General features: G+C 38.8%; 1 non-coding gene across 1 annotated transcript; it reads right to left on the reverse strand.

Annotated features, from left to right (window-relative positions):
• Window positions 1–8,923: 8,923 nt before the first annotated feature.
• Window positions 8,924–9,030, reverse strand: LOC133306147 (small nucleolar RNA R71). The gene has a single exon (XR_009750854.1). It is a non-coding gene; the product is annotated as a small nucleolar RNA R71 (small nucleolar RNA).
• Between the last annotated feature and the right edge of the window lie 887 nt (window positions 9,031–9,917).

A 9,917-nucleotide genomic window follows, 5' to 3' on the forward strand; every position in this document is an offset into this window, starting at 1 on the left:
ATCATCTTCAGGACATGGCTGTTAAAAGACATGCCTTCAATCATCTTGCATAGGAACAATTCCCTAGAGGTCTCATACCTCACATGCTTATCCTTCTTATCATACAACTCCTTGAGATGAAGGATAATAGAGGGGGCATCCATATGCTCGTGCTGTTTATGCAGCTCGGGTGACATGGATGCCAGCATGATGCAACAAGCCAACACATTATCATCCATGTGTTGCTTGTGGGCCTCGAAATCAAATTCTGCGAACCCATCTTCCCCTTCCTTAGGCGGAATAGGTAAAACAGCGTCAAAGACATAAGCAACTTTTTCGGCTCGCAGAACAATTCTGACGTTCCGATACAAGTCCATGAAATAAGGATTGGTCAACTTGTTCCTTTCGAAAATAGTACGCAGAGACAAATGACCCGACATATTAAGCTGAATAGGATGTAAAAATAAAATAATTAATATTGTTATAAATAGACCATATTATTAAAGACTTCAAACAAATGGCCCCTCCCACTATTTTGTCTAAGTCAATGACCCTTTTCCTTATTGACCTAGGGCTATTCTTCTTAAGAATTTTCGTAGTGGGTTAAGAGAACGTCTGTTTCCTTTAATCCCCGTCTGAGACCGCAAGATCAAATTAAACGATGGGTTGATCATTATCAACAGTATCTCATACCTTCTCTTAACATCAGGTTGACAACTCCTTGTCACTTAGTGGTGCATCTCATGCAACCAACCTGGCACTATTGCCCCAAGTACATAAGCTCGGATGAGCCTGCAATTTATGCACCTGGTCAAGCACAAACCAACATCCTAAGTGTCTCTACACTTCAAGCATTCATCTTACCCAATGAAACAGTGGGTCCCAACTGAGTTGTAGAGCACCACCATGTCGAAGGGATTCAATTTGTACCGACGGTGGGAGGCAATCATGCACTTAATAATTGTTCCTTTTAAGGGTTCCTTTTCTTTTATTAGGGATTTACCAAGTCTCATCAAACGCGCATATTGTACTATCATGCTAGTCGTTGCCCTATGTCATACATCTACAACATACTATACTAGTCGCTTTTGGACATGCATAATAGAAATATACATACGCGATTTTATGACATGCATACTAGTCGTTTTGACATACACGCATACATTCATAGACATAATAAATCACATTTATTTTGGGATAGTCATTGTACTCATGCCATCTTCTCCCATCATGCTCCTTAAGCCGCGGCTCCTCCATGGACTCCTCCATGCCTAAAACGCCATTAGCCTAATTTCTAATTACATATTAATTCAAGAAACCCCAATTACATTTGGGGGGAGTAAGGTGAGAAAAGAATTTACACAAGAGTAAAAGAAAGACAAGGCATACAAGCCTTATTTACCAAAATTAAATTACAACAATTAAAATTTAATTTTGGGCACCATGACCATCCCCTTCCTTTATTTGCACCTGAAAAGTTAGTAACCAAACAAGCGCAAAAATATACCAAATATGTTCTATGCTTTTACATGGACATATTAACTTTTAACATATCCAAAAAATCAAAATTTTATGCAAAGATCATATTTTTACCGAATAAAAAAATTAAAGATCAAATCTTTATTTGATGAAAATGTCAAAGATTATTATATCTTTAACCAACAAAATGTAAAGTTCACATTTTTAATCTATTAAATCGTCAAAGATCAAATCTTTAACCAACCAAAACATAAAGGTCACATTTTTAACTGATTAAAACATCAAACATCAAATCTTTAATGAACCAAAATGTGAAAATCGCATTTTTAACCGAACAAAAGTACCCTAACTTGTCGATAGTAAAGCAACAAGCTCTGATACCACTTGTAAGTTTCCTTTTATAGGCCATGAACATAAAAGAGGGAAAAATTAAATTTTTTATGCGGAAGAAGCAACATTTGCCCACCCTCAATCATGTTTAACCCATGAATCATGCAATAGACATGTTAGGGTTTAAAGTAGATACCTTTATTTGGATTATTATTCCTGATCAAATGCGTTCTTGATCAATCCGTCAGACTTGAAGAACACAAGTCCTCCGATGGAAATCCACACCACCTTGTTGTCTTGTAAGAGAAGAACACTTCTTCGAATGCCCAATCTCCTTCAATGGAGGTTGCTAGACTCAAGAGAATAATAGAGATTGGATAGTGCCTTTGGTTATTCCAAGAGAGAGATAGCTGCCACACTGATGTGTGTGTTGGCTAAGGTTTCAGTTGAGAAAATTAGAGAAGAAGAAGAGATACAAAACTAAGGAAGAAGAGGAGCTATATATAGATGTGGCGACTCATTAACTTAAGACTAGGTCAAATCAGTGTAACAGCCCGTTGTACACCGGTATTGTTAACATCAATTATGATATTAAGCGCAGTTACAATCACAACAATTCATTTTTAAAAATGCGAGTAAACTTTTTCCGGTTATTAAGCGAGCATTTAAAACAATAAAAAACATAATAATTAAAAGCTGTGACCGTAACTGTAAAATCTTTGTGGAATACTTATTTAGACTAATTTTATAACTTATTTTAGTTACTACAAGTCACTAAGGGGTTCCCATAAACCCACTTAGCTAATTTCTCAATTTTACGTTTTCTACCTATCCGAATATGGTTCGGTCTTTATTTTTCTGCGGAAAAACCACATTCTACAAGCCTCCAATATTTTGATATGTTATTTTACACTCAATTAAATTTCTAGGAAGCTATCACACGAGATATTTCGATCTCGTTTGCTCCGGATATCGCCGTTTGAAGTTGGACAAGCAAAGCTGCCAGCCAACCCCAAAATAGCTCCAAACATCCCTCACTCCACGAATTACTGCAGAAAATAAACTCAACCAATTTCTCTCAAATTTTTATACAAGAAACTAGACACCTGAATCTTTAATTTGACATATTATACACTTAATTTGACTAAGAAACTAAGCGGGAATAAATTTCCCAAAACCTGTCCAGAATTGCCACATGTGCAGTAAGCAAATGGGAAGTCTTCACTCTTTGCCTTCTCCAGGCCTACTTTCAATCGATAATTCTATCAAATTTTACCTCAAGATAGAGGACATCTAAACCTTCAAAATGACATATGGAACATCCCTATAGTACCTCTGTGGAGAGAGATATGCTCTCCCGAAGTTCGCTTAAATTCTGCCAATTCTACAGAAAATTTGCCAGAGTTTCCATTGTTTTTCCTAAAATCCCCAAATTTGTAATTGCTTTCTAATACCTCAAATGTACCTAATAACCAATGAGTGGTACACACAAGGACAACAATGCCTTGGGGCACTTACAACCCAACTCAGTTTATAGTTATTGCACAATTCATGCCATATTGCTCACTTTGTTAATCCTTAACTTATTTCAAGCACCAATGTCCATTTACATGCATTTTCTAAACATACATATAATCATAATCCTAAAATAGGCCTAAAGCCCTTCCATCATATTACATCAAGTATCCATTGTACAATTACCACATCTCAATTACATATTACAACTTACAAATTCATAACTTTAAATTACAACTTGAAACATAAAGCTTAAATGACATATACAACTAGACTTAGGCAAAATGACATGAACAAATATGACTATGAATCTCATCCTACATACATATGGAATGTTCATGCCCTAAGTCTAGCCTAGGCCCAATGGCCATCAAAATGCAAAAGTGCAAGGTCCTCCAAAGACTCATCCTACGGGCTTCTTGCCGGCCGCTCCCGTACCACTACTACCTCATGAAATAAAGCCCACAAGACGGGGTGAGATATACGAATATATCTCAGTAACCCAGAGGTTCTGGAGAAACTCCGCCCAATGGCTCACTTCGATGCATATAAATAATATACAATAACATCTTGAAAAACGGGATATAGCAAGGGATTTAGAGAAACTGAGGAATATAGGGATACAAAATACGACGAAGCTGGAATGGTAGCTACCAATACCACGCAACGTCCTGCCTAATGGCTTGGCATATAAGCCTACGGGTCTCATCCAAGGCGTGTTCCAAGAACATCCAACCAAGGTACCCCTCCCATCCACATACACCCGAGACTTCCTAGTGTGCTCCTATTCGGATCACACACCACAACCCTAGGTCAACTGGAACTCCCTCTCGGAGACCTATCCAGTGGAAGTCCGAAACGCCCGAAGGCAAAACTGTCTACTGGCCAGAGACTCGGTACCTACGTACCATCATATATACTACATGCATGATCATGTTATTCTACACTACTCATATATATTTCCTACCATCACCCTCAACGGGTATGGTGGAACACACAAGGGGAACAAGCCCCAATACCAAGAGGTTACCTTAATAAGCCTCTTTACTTTGCTCCACAACAGTATATTCTCCGAGCTCGTTACTCACAGAAATGCCTACACAGAGGACATTCCCAATTACTTAAAACTCATACGAATACATGCAATTACCAATTATACAGCATAATTCCAATCACTTACCCCAATCCCACTTGGTCCAGGACCAAGGGCAATCCACCGACTCACGGTTCGGGGTTCAAATCAACGTATGATAACCTACAATAACCATGTACGAATCGTCAGTACACGGCAATTCTATCAAAACGCGAAAAACGTCAAAAACCTCCCCTACAACCCTAGTAGGTTCGGCCAAAGTAGTGCAATTTTGAGATTTATTTTTCTAAATTTTTTTTCTCATTTTCCTATGAATCCTTAGGTTGCTAAAAGGCCATATCAAGTGCCATTTTTCATTTTACGTCTTTTAAACGTTGTTTTGCTTAATATTTAACTCTAGGATCCTTTATGACTCTTAACACCATTTATTATTTTTCATTGATTCTCCAACCTTCCAACCACCACACAACCCCTCTAAATACCATTTAACACATGATACTTCATCCAAGCTATTCCAACAACATCAAATCCCTAAATTTTCCTACATGGCCGAATTGTCACCTAGGCAATTCCAAAAGATTTTCACTCAATTTTAACCGCTCTACACCTCACACAATCCCATTATGTCAACATACAATCATACAAAAATTCACTAATCCAATCCTAACACATTTTCAAAACTCAAAGTCATGACACCCTAAAAATTTTTAAGTTAAAATTTCACAATTTTCATCAATAATTTTCATGACATTTCTAGCTCTAACACATAATTCTAAGACATTATCATCTAATACACATTTTCCAATTGAGCTCTCTAAACACATCAATAACAAAATCCCCCTTTAGGGTTCATAAAATCAATCCAACAATTAAACCATGGAAATGTTGTAGAAACTTACTCAAGAGCTTGGTACAAGGCTCCTCCTAAACATACACCACCATTGGAGTACCTAGAAGCTCCATGAACACAAATCTACCTATGTGAGCGGCAGCCTTTGGGGAGAAATACCTCAAAATCTAGTCGTTTTCATGGTCCAAGGGTACCACCAATGGCTTTAAAAGACAATTTCCAACAAAATTCAAGTTAAACTTTGTTGGATTTGGTTAGGATTTGGTGGAGTTATAAGGAAAAGAAAATTTGAAAGAGAAATGTGTAATGGGGAGGGGGAGGCCGCGAGTTTGGCTTGGAGCGGGAGAGAGAAGATGATGAATAATGAGGAGGCTAGGTGGGTTAAGTGACTTTTGAGTGGGGTGGGTCCCACCGCCACCTCATGCGTTTTCAAACTAATTTAACTCTCGTTTACTCCACTAAACGTCCGTAAATTCATAACCTATTTAGAAACTCTAATTTCTAACATTAACCATTGTCCTTTAATTATACTTGATTAGATGAATCCGGAGTTTTTCGGTCGTTAAGAGAAAATGTTGTTTTAAGCTGTTGCGTGCGCCGTTGGCACGCTTCCCCAAACTTACTTATTTCCATCAAACTTTATCAGAATTCATATTCCCTTGTTCTATAAACCATTTATAACTCATATTTAAAACCTAGAGCTCAAAACTCAGTCGGCACGTTTTACGGTGCAACAGTACCGCAGTACTTTTACCCGGTAAAAACACTATTCACTGAATTTTCTGAAACTTGCCTAACCACTCAATTTTTCGTTTTGAATCCATTTCCAGGGTTATTTTTATCATCTGAGACCTTCTACTCAATTTTTATCTTCCTAGGGTTGCGTGTTGGCTAATTACCGTTTTTGCCCTTTCTTTGTATTTTGGCCTTATTTCAGGATTTTCACTAATCCTTCCCTTTAATTCTCATTTAATATTTCAATATTTGCTTTAGAATTGCAAGGTGTTATAATCCCCCACTTTTAGAATTTTGTCCGCAAAATTAAATCATACCTGTCTGCTAACTCAGGATACAACCGGAGAATCTCATCCTCCCGTTCCCAAGTAGCCTCCTGAGGTGTACGTTCTTCCCACTGAATCTTTAGCATTGGAATAATTTTGCTTCTAAGCCTCTTTTCACTGCGGTCGAGGACCTCAATAGGACCTACATGAGTTTTTAAACTTTCTCTAATCTCAATGTCATCCGGTATCACTGATGGGACGTAAATTCGTTTCCATCTAAGCCCATTTTGATGGCAAAATACCATACGTTCCCTCATCTGATGAGCAACTTCAGCATGAAAATAACTTGTTTTACACATTTGTGACAAAAACACAGTGGGGGAACGGATGGTAACGTATTCCTTTAAAATATATTAAAAGGGGAACAGACTGAGACGCATTTAATGCACCTGCTCCATTCATTTAATGCTTATGTACACTTTGCAGGTAACGTAGAGTTAAAGACTTCTAAAAAGCAAGGCGGTGCACCAACTGAGCAGCTGGAAACGTGAAGAGCAGAGAATCAAGAGTTCTAATTGGCTGAAAAAAGAAGCAAAGCATGGGAAGGTCTGCAAACAACGGCTAATCATCACCAAATCCTGTTCCATCCAGCAATTCACGCAAGCTTCACAATCTGCTGCCACATTCCCGTCCCTTCATTCAAGCAACTAGCTCCAAAGGAATTACAGTGTTGCCACTCCTCTTCCAGCTATAAATAGGACCACCCTCACACAAAAACATTATCGAATCCTGGAGGGTTTGCAGTCCGAAAGGAAGAGATCACTTAGTAATAGTTAGTAACTTAGTTTAATTTTAAGTTGTAACTGTAGTTAAGTGACAACCCCTATTCTCTTATCTGTAAACAACCATCAAGACTCCTCACGAGCAAATACCCATCTTTCTCCCTTTTTTGTTTCTTTTTATAAACTGTCTTTTAAATTAATATAAGTGTTTTTCTCTTCATTCCAATCGTTATTTCTTGACTGAATCTCGGGTCTATGTGATCTCAGTTGAGAATAATTATGTTTAAACTATCAGCCATGAGCTGAACTATCTGTGGAACGGGTAAACTGTGAAACTCTTAAAGAACTGTTTTCAAAACTCTTGACCAAAGCTTTTTGTATTTCTTTGGCTAAGTAAGCTATATTCATTGTGCGCCAATGGAAATTGGGTACATACTGAGAAAGGAACTTCCATAAGGAAGGGATTTCAGACAGCTTAGCCATTGGGGGAAGGTAGATGTCATGGCAAAAACGCTACTGGTCACCTTAGGAATAAGGGGCCAACTCGTCCATTTTAAGGTTCTGAACTATGGACCTGTTGGAGTCAAGGGAGCCATAGGAATATGGAAACTTGTGAGCCATCTAGACCATGAGCTGAGGAATCAGAGTTGGTAGGCAAAGAAACTGGGACAAAGTCAAAAGGTGCTAAGTCTTGAGCAGAGAAAACAACCCCTTTAAGAGTGAAGCAGTGAATCCGTTCCTTCTGTTAAACTGTTTTAACCACCACCCTGTTGTCTCTTGATTATAGTTATTTCTGTTTTAGTAATTTTTATTTTATTTTATTTAGTACTTATAAAAACTCCAATGATTATTATCTCACCTTCTTCTAAACAGGAAGGATCACATACATAACGCAGCGAGCAACTGTTTGCCATCAGATTGAACCTACTATTCCTGAGGAACGTTGTCAAGACACTAGGGAACGTTTGACCAGACAGTTCATTTACTAACTTTTCTTCTCATTTTCATGCTTTACAAACAGTGATAAAACAATAATTAGCACTCTATCCTCGCGGGAACGATAATTTGGGCATTAATACTCCCTTTATTACTTGATGCGTGCACTTGCGCACTTGGGTTGGAACTAAGGGACGAATCTGTGCTCTGCAAGAATAGAGGAACGTCCCCTATCAGAACTTATATTTTTCCACCATTAGCGAACCACCCAACAAGTTTTTGGCACCGTTGCCGGGGATAAAAACACTAACTGTTGTTCTTATCATTGTTTTCTAACACATATACTGTATATCTGACTTTACTTTTATATTTTTTTCTCTTTATCACTGAATCTGCTGTGCGTATATATACCCTGTGCTATTGGTTTATGAGTGAAGAGTTTGAAACAGACTCTGACCACTCCATTGAAGTACCTGAGTTTCTCTTTGATCCTGAGCCAGAACGTACACTCCATAGGAGAAGAAGGAACCTCAGGGAAGAATTTCCTGAAAACATGGCTGATCACAATAATAACAATGAAGAAGTTCCCCCTGAACAGAACTTCAAAACTTTGGCTGCTCCTTTCAGGAACAGACCAGATAAGGGAGTAATCCTTCCCCCTGTAGCACCAAATTTTGAACTAAAACCTATCATGTTCCACATGATTAGGGAAGCAGGGGTCTTCAATGGACTCCCTGCAGAAGATCCTTACACACACCTCACAACATTCCAAGATATTTGTGATAATTTTAAAGCTGAGGGTGTAATAGAGGAGAGCATGAGAATGAGGTTGTTCCCTCACTCCTTGGGCTTAAAAGCTAAAACATGGATGAAAACTCTCACCCCTGGATCAATCCACACATGGGAAGAACTCTCTAACAAGTTCATAGAGAGGTTGCTCCCAATGTCTCGACAAGCTGATGTTAGAGCTGAAATCTCTAACTTCTGAATGTTTTATGGAGAAAATCTCTATGAAGCATGGGAGAGATACAAGGACATCATAAAAGAATGTCCAAACCATAGGATAGAGAGTTGAGGAGTGTTACAATCTTTCTATAAGGGACTTGACCATACTTCTCATTCTCACTTAGATTTTGCTGCAGAAGGATATTTCTTTACAGGAACACTTGAATCAAGGTACAAAATCATAGAAGGGACTGCTGAAAGATGTCTCCAATGGCAAATAGACAGAGTGAGCCCAGTGAGGAAGCTAGGCATGCTAGAACTGGATAAACAAATAGCCATGGAAGCCCAGCTGGCATCACTCATGAATGAATTGAAGAACCTGAGAGCTAACCAAGCAGCACCAAGGATAGAAGTCTTACAACTCACAGCAGCTGAAACAGAACCATGCTCAGGCTGTGGTGACCTTCATGACTCAACAGACTGCCCATCCACTGCATTTGTGTGTTATGCAGAAAATTTTGGCAATAGGAACTTCACCAGAGACAATCAACAAGCAGGACGAAATACACATTCAAGCCCTGGAGGAACTATCATTAAGGATCAGAACCACAACACCTAATGGAGGCCACCCATTAACCAGAGACCATTCAACAACAATCATCAGCAGTATCAGCAAGGTAGTAGTAGTGGAACGTTTGAACAAAGAAGAAACAACTACGTTCCGTTCCACATAGATGACCAACGCATCAACACCCTGGAAAATTATGTCAAGGAATATGTCACCAGGAATGATGCAGTGGTCAGGAACATTGAGTCCCATCTGGGGCAGATTGCTGCCAACCTTCAAACCAGAATACCAGGATCACTACCAGGGGACACTGAGGTCCCCTCAACCATTTCCGAAACCCCTTGAGAGGTAAGTACCATGTCTAGCTAAAGACATTAAACTATGCGCTGACTGGGAGGCAACCCAGTAGATACATTTGCTCTCTAACAAAGAGCAAAGT

This window comes from Gastrolobium bilobum, unplaced genomic scaffold, assembly GCF_033153095.1.
Source record: "Gastrolobium bilobum isolate Gb01-03AN ecotype WA unplaced genomic scaffold, APGP_CSIRO_Gbil_v1 utg589541, whole genome shotgun sequence".
Lineage (NCBI taxonomy): Eukaryota > Viridiplantae > Streptophyta > Magnoliopsida > Fabales > Fabaceae > Gastrolobium > Gastrolobium bilobum.